General features: G+C 39.7%; 1 long non-coding RNA gene and 1 other non-coding gene across 5 annotated transcripts in view; one reads left to right on the top strand and one right to left on the bottom strand.

Moving 5' to 3' along the window:
* Positions 1-15944, bottom strand: part of LOC147362036 (uncharacterized) — a 233028-nt gene that overhangs the window by 65507 nt on the left and 151577 nt on the right. The window lies entirely within an intron of this gene.
* TRNAF-GAA (transfer RNA phenylalanine (anticodon GAA)) lies at positions 3088-3159 on the top strand. Its single transcript has one exon. It is a non-coding gene; the product is annotated as a tRNA-Phe (tRNA).

Genomic DNA, 15944 nt, shown 5'->3' with positions numbered 1-15944 from the left:
GTTCGCGCTCACCCATCCTCACAAGAGGGAAGCCAGCCTAGGTTTGGGCAGAGAGGGCACTCAGGGGTGGGCAACAAGGGGATTGTTTGAGCAAAAGAGAGAAACAAAGGAAAAAACTAAGAATGGCTTCAGGCTAACCACTTCATGATTAAAGATAGAGACACTGATTCTCACAGTGGCTCATTTTAAAACTTGTGATATTTTTTCTGGCTTATTATATGTTGAAGAATATCTTGAGTAGGTTTCATGTCTCAGTATTTTATTGACTGTATCAAAACACCTGGCCTATTACTATACAGCACTACAAAAATGTCACCCTCGAAGTTTGCAGCAACATTCATATCATCCTGTTACTTTGTGATAACATATGGAATAAACATATGAAGATATTAAAATGATATTCACATAGACTCATTCATCCAATAGACTGCTTCCACAAAGTACTCCATGCAATTAAGTTTAAGGTATGTTGCTAAATCTTGTTCTAAAACACAAGAATATAATAAGTTACTTGGCAAATTTGATTAAGGAATTAGAAGGAACTGTTTTCGGTTTGAACATGAAGGTTCATATCCAGTTTTCTGCTATCTCATTTTAGAGGTCATTGAAAAAATAGCAAAGAAAAACGCATTTTCAACAAAACAAGGAGGCAGCTGGGAAGCCAGACAACAAAACAGATGGAGTGGCTGCCAGGAAAGACCCGGATGAAGTGAGCACACAGGAAAAAGTTGAGCTGATACACCAGTGGAGAAGACTCCCTTCTGATGGCTCCCGAGCAAAGAGCAAGCACAACTCTCACAAGTTGAGATGCAGACACTTTGCAAAACACTAGGTTTCCACTGAGGTGACTGGTTCTGAGACACAAAGGAAGCAGAAGTAAATGAGGATTTGTGGGGGGAAAAGTCAGTTTTACAGAACCTGTACTGTCTCCATGACAATGGATAAGAAGAGAGTTTCAAAATTGTGGTTTTTCACAATGAGCTGTTTATCTTATTTAATTAGGAAGAAGAAAAGCACTATCAAATTCAGACAAAAAGTATATCTAAGAAAACAAACAAACAATAGCACTCAAAACTCCAATTAGCTTCAAACAAGTCCAGACAACTCCCCAAACAAATCACTTGCAAGTCACCCTCTAGGGGTGAGGAGGGTGGAAATTACCTCTTAATGTTGAGAGATGTGCAATGAAAAGTAATCAATACAGACCCTACACAAATAAGCTACAAGAAAAACAAAAAGAAATGGAAACAAAAAAATGTTAACAGATGTCTGCAGCACTCATTCATAACACAGAGAAGATGACAATGATAACTGAAAATATTTACAGGAATCTATGGATTTTTCTAATTGGAGAAAGAGAAATAAAGTAAAACTATAAGACAGCCAAAGGAACTGAAAGCTGAGCTAACAGAATTTTTCAAAAGTGGATGGATGGACAGAAGTTTGTATAGAATCATGTTTCCTCATATATGCTTCAGTTCAGTTCAGTTCAGTCGCTCAGTCATGTCCGACTCTCTGTGACCACATGGACTACAGTACACCAGGCCTCCCTGTCCATCACCAACTCCCAGAGTGTACTCAAACTCATGTCCATTGAGTCAGTGGTGGCATCCAACCATCTCATCCTCTGTCGTCCTGTTCTTCTCCTGCCTTCAATCTTGCCCAGCATCTGGGTCTTTTCTAGTGAGTCAGTTTTTCACATCAGGTGGCCAAAGTATTGGAGTATCAGCTTCAGGATCAGTCTTTCCAGTGAATATTCAGGACTGATTTCCTTTAGGATGGACTGGTTGAATCTCCTTGCAGGCCAAGGGACTCTCAAGAGTCTTCTCCAACACCACAGTTCAAAAGCATCAATTCTTCAGCACTCAGGTTTCTCTATAGTCCAACTCTCACATCCATACATGACCAGTGGAAAAACAATAGCTTTGACGAGATGGACCTTTGCTGGCAAAGTAATGTCTGTGCTTTTTAATATGTTGTCTAGGTTGGTCATAGCTTTCCTTCCAAGGAGCAAGTGTCTTTTTATTTCACTGCAGTCACAATCTGCAGTGATTTTGGAGCACAAGAAGATAAATTCTGTCACTGTTTACATTGTTTCCCCATCTATTTGCCATGAAGTGATTGGACTAGATGCCATGATCTTAGTTTTCTGAATGTTGTATCTTAAGCCAACTTTTTCATGTTCCTCTTTTACTTTCATGAAGAGGCTTTTTAGTTCCTCTTCACTTTCTGCCATAAGGGTGGTGTCATCTGCATATCTGAGGTTATTGGTATTTCTCTCAGCAATCTTGATTTCAGCTTATGCTTCATCCAGTCCAGAATTTCTCATGATGTACTCTGCATATAAGCTAAATAAGCATGGTGACAATATACAGCCTTGATGTACTCTTTTCCTGATTTGGAACCAGTCTGTTGTTTCATGTCCAGTTCTAACTGCTGCTTCTTGACCTGCATACAGGTTCCTCAAGAGACAAGTCAGGTGGTCTGGTATTACCATCTCTTGAAGAATTTTCCACAGTTTGTTGTTATCCACACAGTCAATGGCTTTATAGTCAGTAAAAGAGGAGTAGATGTTTTTTTCTGGAACTTTCTTGCTTTTTTGATGATCCAGTGGATATTGGCAATTTGATCTCTGATTCCTCTGTTTTATCTAAATTCAGCTTGAGCATCAGGACATTCATAGTTCACATACTGTTGAAGCCTGGCTTGGAGAATTTTTGAGCATTACTTTGCTAGTGTGTGAGATGAGTGCAATTGTGTGGTAGTTTGAACATTCTTAGGCATTGCCTTTCTTTGGGATTGGAATGAAAACTGAACTTTTCCAGTCCTGTGGCCACTGCCAACTTTTCCAGGCTTGCTGTCATATTGAGTATAGCACTTTCATAGCATCATCTTTTAGGATTTTAAATAGCTCCACTGGAATTCCATCACCTCCACTAGCTTTGTTCATAGTGATGCTTCCTAGGGCCCACTTGACTTCGCACTCCAAGATGTCTGGTTCTAGGTGAGTGATCATACCATCCTGGTTATCTAGGCCATGAAGATATTTTTTTTATATAGTTCTTCTGTTTATTCTTCCCTGGGGCTTCCCTAGTGGCTCAGATGGTAAAGCGTCTGCCTGAAATGCAGGAGGCTCAGGTTCGATTCCTGGGTTGGGAAGATCCCCTGGAGAAGAAAATGGCAACCCACTCCAGTATTCTTGCCTGAAAAATCCCATGGATGGAGGAGGCTGGTAGGTACAGTCCATGGAGTCGCAAAGAGATGGTCATGACTGAGCAACTGCACTTTCTTTCTTTCTTTGTTTATTCTTGCCACCTCTTCTTAATATTTTCTGCTTCTGTTAGGTCCCTACCATTTCTGTCCTTTACTGAGCCCATCTTTGCATGAAATGTTCCCTTGGTAATCTAATTTTCTTGAAGAGATCTCTAGTCTTTCCCATTCTATTGTTTTCCTCAATTTCTTTACATTGATCACTGAGGAACGCTTTCTTATCTCTTCTTGCTATTTGTTGGAACTCTGCATTCAACTGTGTATATCTTTCCTCTTCTCCTTTGCCTTTTGTGTCTTTTCTTTTCTTAGCTATTTGTAAGGCTTCCTCAGACAGCCATTTTGCCTTTCTGCATTTCTTTTTCTTGGGGATGGTCTTGATCACTGCCTCCTGTACAGTGTCACAAACCTCCGCCATAGTTGTTCAGGCACTCTGTCTATTGGATCTAATCCCTTGAATCTATTTGTCACTCCCACTGTATAATCATTAGGGGTTTGATTTAGGTCATATCTGAATGGTCTAGTGGTTTTCCCTACTTTGTTCAATATAAGTCTGAATTTGGCAATAAGGAGTTCATGATCTGAACCACAGTCAGCTCCCAGTCTTGTTTCTGTTGACTGTGTAGAGCTTCTCCATCTTTGGCTGCAGAGAATATAATCAATCTTATTTCAGTATTGACCATCTGCTGATATTCATGTGTACAGTCTTCTCTTGTGTTGTTGGAATAGGGAATTTGCTATGACCAGTGGGTTCTCTTGGCAAAACTCTATTAGCTTTTGCCCTGCTTTGTTTTGTACACAAGACCAAATTTTCCTGTTACTTCAAGTATCTCTTGACTTCTTACTTCTGTATTCCTGTCCCCTATAATGAAAAGGACATCTTTTTTTGAGTATGAGTTCTAGAAAGTCTTGTAGGTCTTCATAGAACCTTAAACTTCAGCATCTTCAGCATTATTGGTTGGGGCATAGACTTGGATTACTATGATAATGAATGATTTGCCTTGGAAAAAATCAGAGATAATTCATTTTTGAGATTAGGCAAGAATATTGGAGTGGGCTGCCATTCCCTTCTCCACAGGATCTTCCTGACCCCAGAATCAAACCCTCATCTACTTCATTACAGGCAAATTCTTTGCCATCTGAGCCATCAGGGAAGCCCCAAGATAACTTTATTTTCACCCCAATTGAATAAGAAACCCTGTAAGGATGGTTTTAATATTATTCATTATCATGGAAATCTCAGAAGCATCATACCCAATATTTGCAAAACTTATTTAGTGTCCCTTCTTGAAATCTTGTGGCAGTATTGTACAAAAAAAGAGCAAATAATAGAGCCTTTAACAGCCCAGACCTGGAGTCAGAGAGACTTAGTCCTGACAATACCTTTCTCCTGACACTATGCTTAGTCCTAGCACTACCTTTGGTAGCTTTGTGACAATTTGTGTAGCCTCTTCAGCTTCGTCTTCAGTGGTCCTTGTGAAGACAAAAGAGATAATGCATGTAAAACACTCAAGACAGTAGTCGGCACGCAGCAAGTACGGAAAACAGTTTAGCTGATTATTTAGATAATTATTATCTGATTCCACAAAAATGTGAAACTTGCATGCTGGCATAAATTATTTGTAAACCTGAGCGGGATTGAGATACGAACTCAGGTCTTTGTTCGTGTGGCCACATTCATGTGACAAATATGTCTGAAACTGTACTGTTTCACAATATGTAAATTAAATTATTTTAAGCCTCTTCCTTGTCATATCTCAAATTCCACTTCTTAGGGAATTTGGTCAGTGGCCTTAATAACTCACCTAAACTCATATTCCTTTTTTTTTTTTTTTTTTGAGCATACATACTCACACCTTTTGTTTTCTACTCTGAAAAGAAAAAAGAAAAGTCTGGAGCTAATGTCATTTTCTAACATTCCCCATATTTCTTGAGGCTTTACTTAATTTAGATGAAGTAAATGCAACAGTTAGAACTGGACATGGAACAACAGACTGGTTCCAAATAGGAAAAGGAGTACGTCAAGGCTGTATATTTTCACCCTGCTTATTTAACTTCTGTGCAGAGGACATCATGAGAAACGCTGGGCTGGAAGAAGCACAGCTGGAATCAAGATTGCCGGGAGACATATCAATAGCCTCATCACTTCATGGCAAATAGATCAGGAAACAGTGGAAACAGTGACGGACTTTATTTTGGGGGCGCCAACATCATGCAGATGCTGACTGCAGCCACGAAATAAAAGGCACTTGCTCCTTCGAAGAAAAGTTATGACCAACCTAGACAGCATATTAAAAAGCAGAGAGACATTACTTTGCCAACAAAGGTCCATCTAGTCAAAGCTTTGGTTTTTCCAGTAGTCATGTATGGGTGTGAGATTTGGACTATAAAGAAACCTGAGCACAGAAGAATTGATGCTTTTGAACCGTGGTGATGGAGAAGACTCTTGAGAGTCCCTTGGATGCAAGGAGATCCAAGCAGTCCATCCCAAAGGAAATCAGTCCTGAATACTCATTGGAAGGACTGATGCTGAAGCTGAAGCTCTGGTACTTTGGCCACCTGATCTAAAGAACAGACTCATTTGAAAAGACCCTGATGCTGGGAAAGATTGAAGATGGGAGGAGAAGGGGATGCAGAGGATGAGACGGTTGGATGGCATCACCGACTCAATGGACATGAGTTTGAGTAAACTCCGGGAGTTGGTGATGGACAGGGAGGCCTGGCATGCTGCAGTCCATGGGGTTGCAAAGAGTTGGACATGACTGAACGACTGAGCTGAACTGAAAGGGAACTGCTCCTTGAGGATTACCATTTGTTCAGTCACAGAGCTTTGAGCCAAGGACTTGGGTGGGCTCTGAATGTCAGTAAAACAACAGAGAACAGTATTCACAGACAGTTGGAAACCCAGGCTCCAGTTAAAGGGAATGGCTGTGGGTAACACCTCTAATGAACTAGGTTTCCCTGTGTTAACGGGAAACTACTTTTGGCCTATAAACTGTGATTACAGATAAGATTCAGGAGATGGTCCATAAATATCTGAAACTTTATTTAATCTGAAGATTTTATTTTAAAGGAAATAAAATAATTAATGGAAAAAGTAAAGCCTGCAACTAAGAATATGTTTATATGTCTATATACAAGCCTCTCTGTTCATGCGACTTCCCAGGCAAGAATAACTGGAGTGGGTTGCCATTTCCTTCTCCATAGGATCTTCCCCACCCAGGGATCGAACCCAGGTCTCCTGCATCTGCAGGCAGATTCTATACTGCTTAGTCATCAAGGAAGCCCAATAACTAAGAATAAGTTTATGTGTATATATGTAAGAATATAAACCATGTGAAATACTAAGTATGTATGTATGTATCAGTATTACGTATGTATACATACACATTATATATACATATATTTTTTGCTGTTGTTGTTTTAGTCACTAAGTCATGCCCAACTCTTTTGTGACCCTATGGACTATAGCCTGCCCAGGTCCGTCTGTCCATGGGATTATCCAGGAAAGAATAGTGGAGTGGGTTGCCATTTCCTTCTCTAAATGCTGTTCCTGATCCAGGGATTGAACCCATGTCTCCTGCATTGTAAGGATTCTTTACCACCCCCTAGGAGTCACTAGAGAAACCCTACACACACACACACACACACACACACACACACGTGACTTTACCAGTGCACATGTACAAATACATAGCTATCTTTTGTGTGTGGCATTAAATACCAATCATACCCACCAGAATATTGGTACCATCTTTAGCCACGTGTGATGAGGGATTTGGGCCTGTGCCAAGCTTCCTCCACTTTCATGTTCTGGTCCTGGGCCGCTTCAGTCTGCTTCAGTATCCCTCTCTTTCCTTAACGTCCAGACTTTTTCTCAGCTCAGAGCTAATATATGACTTCAAGGTTCCACAGTCTTGATGGCTAAATCACTCCCAAGTGAAATTCTGAACACACGCAGACTTCATCACCAGCATTTGCAATGTGTAGGGACGTTCACTTCCCTTTCCTCTGGTATATTTAAACGTGACCACTGCTGGGGATGGTTTGTAAATGCCCTCAGGAAAAATGTCTGGCTCAAAATTCCCATGAATTCCTGTCTGCAGCTGAAATGGCAGAATTTTTCAAGCTTTGTGGCTTTAGGCAAGCAGAGAAAAACTTCCTCACTAGTTTTCTCTTTGAATGCTCTATCTAAATAAGCACAAGCACTTTTTCCATGATTGCACCCTTTGAATCCTTCTGCTTCTACCCACTCAAAGTACTGAAGCTGCTTAGAGGCTTTATGCCCAATTGCTGATGGCCATCCACACAATGGCACTGTTTCTCTCATTCAGAACTGCCAGGGAGGGCTCGGTTCTTTTCTTTTCCCACTTTTTTTTTTTTTTTTACATTATGGCAAGAACACTTAACATGAGTGTTACATTGTTAACAAATTTTTAAAATACTGTTAATTACAGCCACAGTGTTGTACTGCAGATCCCTAGAATGCATTCATCTTGCATAAGTGATACTCTCTACTCACTGAGCAACCAGCCCCAGAACCCTCTTTTCTCAGTCTCTTGTTACCAGCATTCTTCAATCTGCTCCTAAGAGGCAGACCATTTTAGATAATTCATATTGTTGCCAGTACATCACGGACTCAACAGATAGGAATTTGAGCAAACTCAGAGAGATGGTGAAGGACAGGGAAGCCTGGCATGCTGTAGTCCATGGGGTGGCAAAGAGTCAGGCATGACTTGGCAACTGAGCAACAACAGCAATTGTTGCGAAAATCTTAGCTCCCTGTCCACTAATGCCAAGTAGAAGTATAGCAACAGAGTTTGGGGAAAACAGAAAAGAGCAACTTTATTCTTTTTGCCAGGCAAAAGGGAAACGCAGCAGGCTAGTGCCTCAAGAACTGTGCCCCCTTCCCAGGAATAAGGAGAGATTTTATATCCTCTTGAGGGTCTTGTACTTTTTTTTTCCTTTTGCAAAGTTGCAAAATGGCCACAACTGACATCAGGCAACTCAGCAAGTGGGTCTAATGTCCCTGAAGTTACTGGACCACAGCCTTCCTTCTGAAATGCAGAATGCTACAAGAGAGTGTAAGGAGGAGAAGCACAGCAGGTGCAGAGTTTAATCTATATAGAGGCAGAGAGTAATTAGCTCTGTGAAAAGTAAGTCCAGCTACAAATGTTTGTTAGTAGCAACAAGTAAAGAATAACTGAGATTTTTTAACTCTGTAGTGGTACTCGCTCAGTCGTGTCCAACTCTTTGCGACCCCATGGGCTGAAGCCCGCCAGGCTCCTCTGTCCATGGAATTTCCTAGGCAAGAATACTGGAGTGGGTTGTCATTTCCCTCTCCAGGGGATCTTCCCGACCCAGGGATTGAACCCAAGTCTCCTGCACTGGATTATTTATGAAACAAGGAGAAACAAGGAAGATTTTCTATGGTCTGAGCTACCAGAAGACTGGCATGTGTCAAAGGTTGTTCACTTATTTCCGTTTTTGTTGCAACAAATTCCCCCTCTTAGTTATTCCCTCCATATCAGTAGAGGAAGGGAAAAAGTCATTGTTCTTCTCTGGCTGAAGACAAAAACTTCAGTTTTGCTCCATTTGACAAACATCAGCTGCCTGGCCCACGGACCTATTTATCTCCTACGTCAATATGAGTGGAATCATAGAGTATCTGTCCTTCTGTGGCTGGCTTATTTCACTTAGCAGAACGTCCTCCAGGTTCATAGTGTTTGTTTATTTGTGTTTGTTTTCGAAAGTCTGGAAGGAAAAGAAAGATCTTTCACCATCTGCCCTAACAGTCTGCCAACCTATGACTTTGCTAACGATTTTTATCAGCCCATACTTATGCAGGTCTCCACCTGGCACCTTGCTGGGTTTAATGCTCACCTATTCGTCCCTAATTATTTGGAAAGGTCAAATTAATACCCTGGGAGATGTGCCAAGATGGAAAATGTTCAATTCAAACAAACAAACAAACCTAGATTTGGCCTACTATAAATGCCAGAATCACAAACCAAGGATGGTTAGACTTGAAATACTTTCTCCTTCTCTTCCTGCAGCTTATTTTTCCAACATAGAAGATGACAAATGTTCAAATAAAAGGCATTCAGCACAATGTCACTGAATTTTTAATCAGTAAAACAAGAGCATTTTTACCCCTTGCATTTAAAAATCTATAGTCAGCTTTGAAAATAAATAGTTGAAAATCCTGATAAAGCAGAAACCTCAACCAGGACAACTTCTCATGGCTGATGTTTACCCCGTTGGTTCAGCCCACATTGTAACATCTACCAAGAATAACAGGACCATTGATTTAATCCCTTTCTGGCAGGCCTTTAACTGAAATTTAATTATGTTGCTTTTTGTCTGCAACCTTCCCCCAAGGTTTCTATGATATTAGAATACCTCCTTTAAATGTTATGAAAAGCGCATTAGAGGGTTTTTCCTCTGATTATTTCATAACATAACATAGCAATTCCTTCTGCCAGCAAGCCCACACAACTGTCTTCAATAAATGAAGCAGTTTTCTTTTTTTTTTACATTTTATAAAGTGTAGATTAAACAGTAATTAGTCGTAGGTGAGTTTCAACAGTTTCCTTTTATAGCAATCTTTTTACAACTAGCTCTCGAACAACACAAATAAGTCCCTATAAATGTGTGAACGATGGACAGCCTCAGACTTCAGAAAGGGCTGGGATGCTTGGTGAAGTCAATCTTAAACTGTTTTGCAGTGATTTCATGCTCAGCAATTATTTCAATATTCCTTAAATGGTGGGAGTTTCAAAGGCATGGTTGAGTGTGTATTTTTAGAGCCAGCAAAATCTTATTAAATGGGTATGGCTTTCTGGATTCCTTTCCTTCCTCTTCTCCAGACATAAAATTGAAAGGGGCCAACCCCAGTGGGTAGTAACCACCGTGGCGTCCACATGTTATGGTCACCACTGTCAATTCTTGTCATTTTTGTTTACTATTATTGGCTTGTCACAAGCTCCATATCTCCAAAAATAATTGAAAATGAAAACAAACTTTTGTGTGTGTCCTTTTTCTCCCCAGCAATGTGTCAGCCTGGGAAAATGCTCTCTTTGAAAAGAAAGCAGAGCTGACATATAATTGTTGCCTTTATCCCAGCTGTTCCTGACATTACACGCCTAACCCTCCTTGGAGACAGAAAACCAATTTTGATGTGACGCTTGGAAAAGTCACCACTGGCACTTTACAAATAGTTCAAGGTCACAGGAATCTTGCCCGAGACACTCTCAGGTAAACCTCCGGAGGACTTTTCTTTCTTGAGGAAAGCTGTGTTTTTATTGATTTTGCAAATTGTAGACTTAAAGTCTAACAAAGGAAAAGCTATCAAGATGGGAGGAAAGCCCACCTAAATACAAAAATCAATGCTTTTGCACTGAAATTTTAAAAAGCAATTTCATGCAAGTATTATGGTGAAAGAGAAGTTAAAAATTTCAAGTCTGACATTTGAAACTTGTATTTGGGAATAGAAAAACTCAACATGATGTTCTGTTAATGAAACATTTGGTAAAGAATGTAACTTTTATTACTTAAATATAATTTGAGTTCTTTATTTAAAAAATTCTTGCAATTTGCAGTGGCCTATCTATTACATATTCAGAGAATGCAATGGCACCTCACTCCTGTACTCTTGCCTGGAAAATCTCATGGATGGAGGAGCCTGGTAGGCTGCAGTCCATGGGGTCGCTAAGAGTCGGACACAACTGAGCGACTTCACTTTCACTTTTCACTTTCATGCATTGGAGAAGGAAATGGCAACCCACTCCAGTGTTCTTGCCTGGAGAATCCCAGGGACGGGGGAGCCTGGTGGGCTGCCATCTATGGGGTCGCACAGAGTCAGACATGACTGAAGCAACTTAGCATAGCATAGCATAGCATAGCATCTATTACGTAAACATTTGAATTTGTTAGCCTTTCCACCTGCAATGCAGAAGACACAGGTTGTATCCCTGGGTCTGGAAGATCCCCTGAAGAAGCAACCCACTCCAGTCTTGCTGTCTGGTAAATCTCATGGGCAGAGGAGCGTGGCGGGCTACAGTCCATTGGGTCACAAGAGTCAGACATGACTTAGCGACTAAACCACCACCACCACTGTTTCCTTATTGAAATGTTCATTATTCAATCAGCAAAGTATTACCTTCCGATAGTCTAATAAAAGCCTTTTTTACCCTTCGCTCTCATCAGCTAAGTCATGCTGTATGAGTTTCATTTCTGGTTACTAATTTCTGGGATAAACTAGTCAGCTTTTATTTCTTTTTTTGTCTTTTGAATCCTCTTATCAAAAACTTTTTAGTTGCTAAGGCATTAAGGCAGCCAGTCGTCTAAGGAAGCTCAACGCAAAGAACATAATTTAAAAAAGTGATCGTATTTTCTTTCTGAGCGTGCTAATCACCTAAACCACACCGACCAATAACCGAAATAGCTAATCTGAACTCAAAAACTGGACTGAATTAGCCTCATCCTCATGCTGGCATTAGTGCTGTCTCTTTTTTTCCTCTTATTTCTGTGGACTAGGAAATTTATATGCACTCACATGGGCTGAGTTGATAAAGATCAGTTTCTGAACCAAATGTCTTTAAGAAAAAACATCCATTTGGGAAATAATGGACTCTTATCTACGTTCTCTTTTATAGTCATCTTTTAATAATATTCTCATTATTGGAGGGCTTTAGGGCAAGAAGCAACACATTAAATTTATAAAGTTTATGACTCATTCACATTACCACTATTTATAGTCATTTTTTTAAAATGTCAACCCATTTTCCTTTGGCCTAAATTAAGATGATAGAGAGATAGTTAGATAGGTAGGTAAATAGATAGATAGATAAGCTCTCTCACAACCACTCCAAGGAAAAGTTTCATTATAAGTTCATGATGTGACTGAATCCAAAAGGAACAATGACAAATACCACTCAAAAGAGTGAAGTCGCTCAGTCATGTCCAACTCTTTGAGACCCCATGGACTGTCGCCTACCAGGCTCCTCCATTCATGGAATTTTCCAGGCAAGAGTACTCGAGTGGGTTGCCATTTCCTTCTCCAGGGGATCTTCCTGACCCAGGGATCGAACCTGGGTATCCTGCATTGCAGGCAGATGCTTTACCATCTGAGCCACCAGGGAAGCCCAAAGAGAAAGTGAGAAAGTGAAGCTACAAATATTTATTGAATGCAGAATATAACAAGATACCATATTTTCTTTGCAATTATAACTAAATGATTCTGACTTGTTTCCTAAGTTAAATACATTGGATAATTCTAAATACAATGATAATTTATTCTTTTCTATTTGCTGTGCAAGATATACACGTGTGTGTATGTATTTCTCACTGCAATCTTGAAAAGCATTAAAACCAAATAAATGAAGAAACTGACCAAAGTGAGAATAAAATGATTGCCCAAGTTCATCAAGGAATGGGTAGTAAGTGAAAGGGCTGGGCTTGAACCCTAGACTACTAGGCCTAAAAATCCATGTTTGATATGTTACACAATATTTCAAACCCAGGTCTCCCCCATTGTGGGTGGATTCTCTCCCAGCTGAGCCACAAGGGAAGCCCAAGAAAATTGACAATTATGCAAATCACTCTATGAATGAGCAAGATGTGATCACTGTCGCGTGAGTTATAATAATTTCTACAGAAATCCACAAGTTTAACCTTGGTATCAGAGGAACAGCTAGGAGAAAGCACAAGCTTAATGACAAACTTGGAAATACAGGTAAGGAGTAAAGGGATCAATGGAAGAAACTGAGTCTATTCATTGTTTGGCCAGTTGCTTACTATTCCACTAGTCTAGAATATACAATGTTCTGTTATACAGGTTAAATAAGATTTAAAAAAGAGAGAAATAGATTTCCAATGAATTAAATTGGCATTATCATAAAGAGTTTTGCATTCAAAGATTGAACTATCATTATTTTTTTTAATAAAGGGGCCCTAATGTTACCATTTCAGAGGAAAAGGGATAAATGATAAGGTTAATCCTACCTTATCAAGTAAAGAGGCTTGAGGCAGAAAAGTCAAGGGGACACATGTAATCTCTCAGACAGTATGTGAAGCAAATGTGTTTGGTTGTACTAAGTAAGAAAAATGGGTAGGTATAGATCCAAGGTACTTAATAGGTATGATGCTGAGTATTAGGGAAACTGATGTACAGATGATGATGAAATGGAAAGTTCTGATGAGGATGATTTTTGCATTGGAGATTTCAGAATACATCAGGTATTCTCTACATATGTAATGATAATAGTAATAGTGCTTGTCCTCCACATTCATTTCAAATCAAATTGATTCAATTATATAATTACTACAAATAGACTCTCCCAGGCAAGAACCCCCAAATAAAATCATATAGTAGAAACCCAAGAAATCTTGTTAGTTAAAGTTTTCAATTTCAAGTCCAGCTAAAGTATTTAGAGAAATTTACCCTAGTTCGGTCATAATTTTTTCATGCATAATAAAGGAAACGATGTACCAATATATGTCTATTTTGAGCTAAGGGATTTGACAAAAATAAAGAATATAGCATGGTTCTCAATAGAAAACTTAGTTGAACAAATATTGAACTTCTTGGGACATCCCTGGCAGTCCAGTGGTTAAGAATCCACCTTCAAATGCAGGGGCTGAGGGTTCAACCCTTGGTTGGGGAGCGAAGATCCTACATGCCTTGCAGCCAAAAAAACAAAGCCTGAAACAAGCAATATTGTGACAAATTCAATAAAGACTTTAAAAATGGTCCACATCAAAAAATTTATTTAAAAAATATTGAACTTCTTCCCTCCTTCATGTACTGGAAATGTCATGTTTTATTTAGAAATGTCATATTTTTCTTTATTTAGATTAATAGACCCTATTTATTTAGGGTCCACTGGGCTTCCATGGTGGCTCAGCAGTAAAAACCCTCCTGAAATGCAGGAAATGTGGGTTCCATTCTTGGGTCGGGAAGATCCCCTGGAGAAGGAATTGGCAAGCCATTCCAGTATTCTTGCCTGGAAAATCCCGTGGACAGTCCATGGGGTCAAAAAAAAATAGTCAGACATGACTTAGCAACAACAACCAGGGCTTCGCCACCTTGCTATAAAGAGCAGTGTCTCCAAGGGTTGGCTCTGTCTGCTGTAATAAAATACCAGGCTGGGTGACTCCTAATCAACAGAAATGTGTTTCTCACAGTTCTGGAGGCTGGAAGTTTGAGGCGAAGGTGCCAGCAGGGTCGGGTTCTGGGGAGGACCTTCTCTGGTCTCCCTGCCATTATTGTTGCATCCTCACATGGTAGAAAGAGGGTAAGAGAGTTCTCTGGGGCCCCTTTTACAAGGGCACTGATCTCATTCATGAGGGCTCTATTCTCAGTACTTAATTACTGTCTGAGGCCCCACCTCCTAATACCATCATCTGGGATGCTATGATTTTAATACATGAACTTGAGGGGAAGAAACATTCAGCCCATTGCATTCATATAAAATCCATTTTAGACTTTCCTGACCAAAAAAAAAAAAGTCTCTGTTAGAACTACTCAACTCTTCTGCTATAGCACAAAGGCAGCCATTGATAATGTATATTATATATATATAAACATCTGTGTTGCAATAAGACTTTATCTTAAACAAAAAACATTCAGATTTGGCCTGTGGGTAGGATTTTGCCAGCTTCTGACATGTCATGGGTAAGTGGAGCTGTGTGCAATTTGTTTATAAGTAATGGAAAGATGATGAATGTGTCAAGTAAAAAGCATATGAGAAATTAGGAAATCTATTTCATAATAATTTTCTCTACACTGCATATTAATAATTAAATTGATGTCATATAATTTAAACTTTAGATGAAAATACTTAAAATAACTAAATATTTTTAGACAACTGAGTTGATCTAAAAGAAAACTGAAAAGGTTCTCAGAAAAGTTGGAACTTGACAAATGTCTTCAAGAGTGACTCTTAGACCAAGAAGGAGATGAAGGAAAAAAGAAAACACCAGACATTTTCAAATAGTATATGAAAAATTATGAAAGCATATAATGTGAAGGGAATTCTGACATGGAAGTACAGAGGATGTGGCGTCACGATGAAGATGAGGCTGGAAACGTAGGATGAAGATAAAGTTTTTGGATCTTAGGATTTTGAACATACTTGCTGACAAAGGTCCATATAGTCAAAGCTATGGTTTTTCCAGTAGCCATGTACAGATGTGAGAGTTGGACCATAAAGAAGGCTGAGTGTTGAAGAACTGATGCTTTTGAACTGTGGTGCTGGAGAAGACACTTGAGAGTCCCTGGACAGCAAGGAGATCAAACCAATCAATCCTAAAGGAAATTGACGCTGAATATTCATTAGAAGGACTGATGCTGGAGCTGAAACTCCAATACTTTGTCCACCTGATGCGAAGAACTGACTTATTGGAGAAGACCCTGATGCTGGGAAAGATTGAAGGTGGGAGGAGAAGGGGACAACAGAGGATGAGATGGTTGGATGGCATCACCGACTGGATGAATATGAGTTTGAGCAAGCTCTGGGAGACAGGAAGGACAGGGAATCCTGGGGAGCTTCAGTTCATGGGGTTGCAAAGAGTTGGACATGACTGACTGAACAACCAAGATTCAACTCAGAGGAAGCAGAAATTGTAGTCATCAACATTTCTCACCAAATATTTCTGGTTTTACCCCTGGGCAG

This window comes from Bos grunniens, chromosome 12 (assembly GCF_055505025.1).
Source record: "Bos grunniens cultivar Pamir isolate PY7600 chromosome 12, Bosgru_T2T1.0, whole genome shotgun sequence".
Lineage (NCBI taxonomy): Eukaryota > Metazoa > Chordata > Mammalia > Artiodactyla > Bovidae > Bos > Bos grunniens.
Note: the sequence above shows the minus strand (reverse complement) of the source record. Positions and strands in the feature narration are given on the sequence as shown.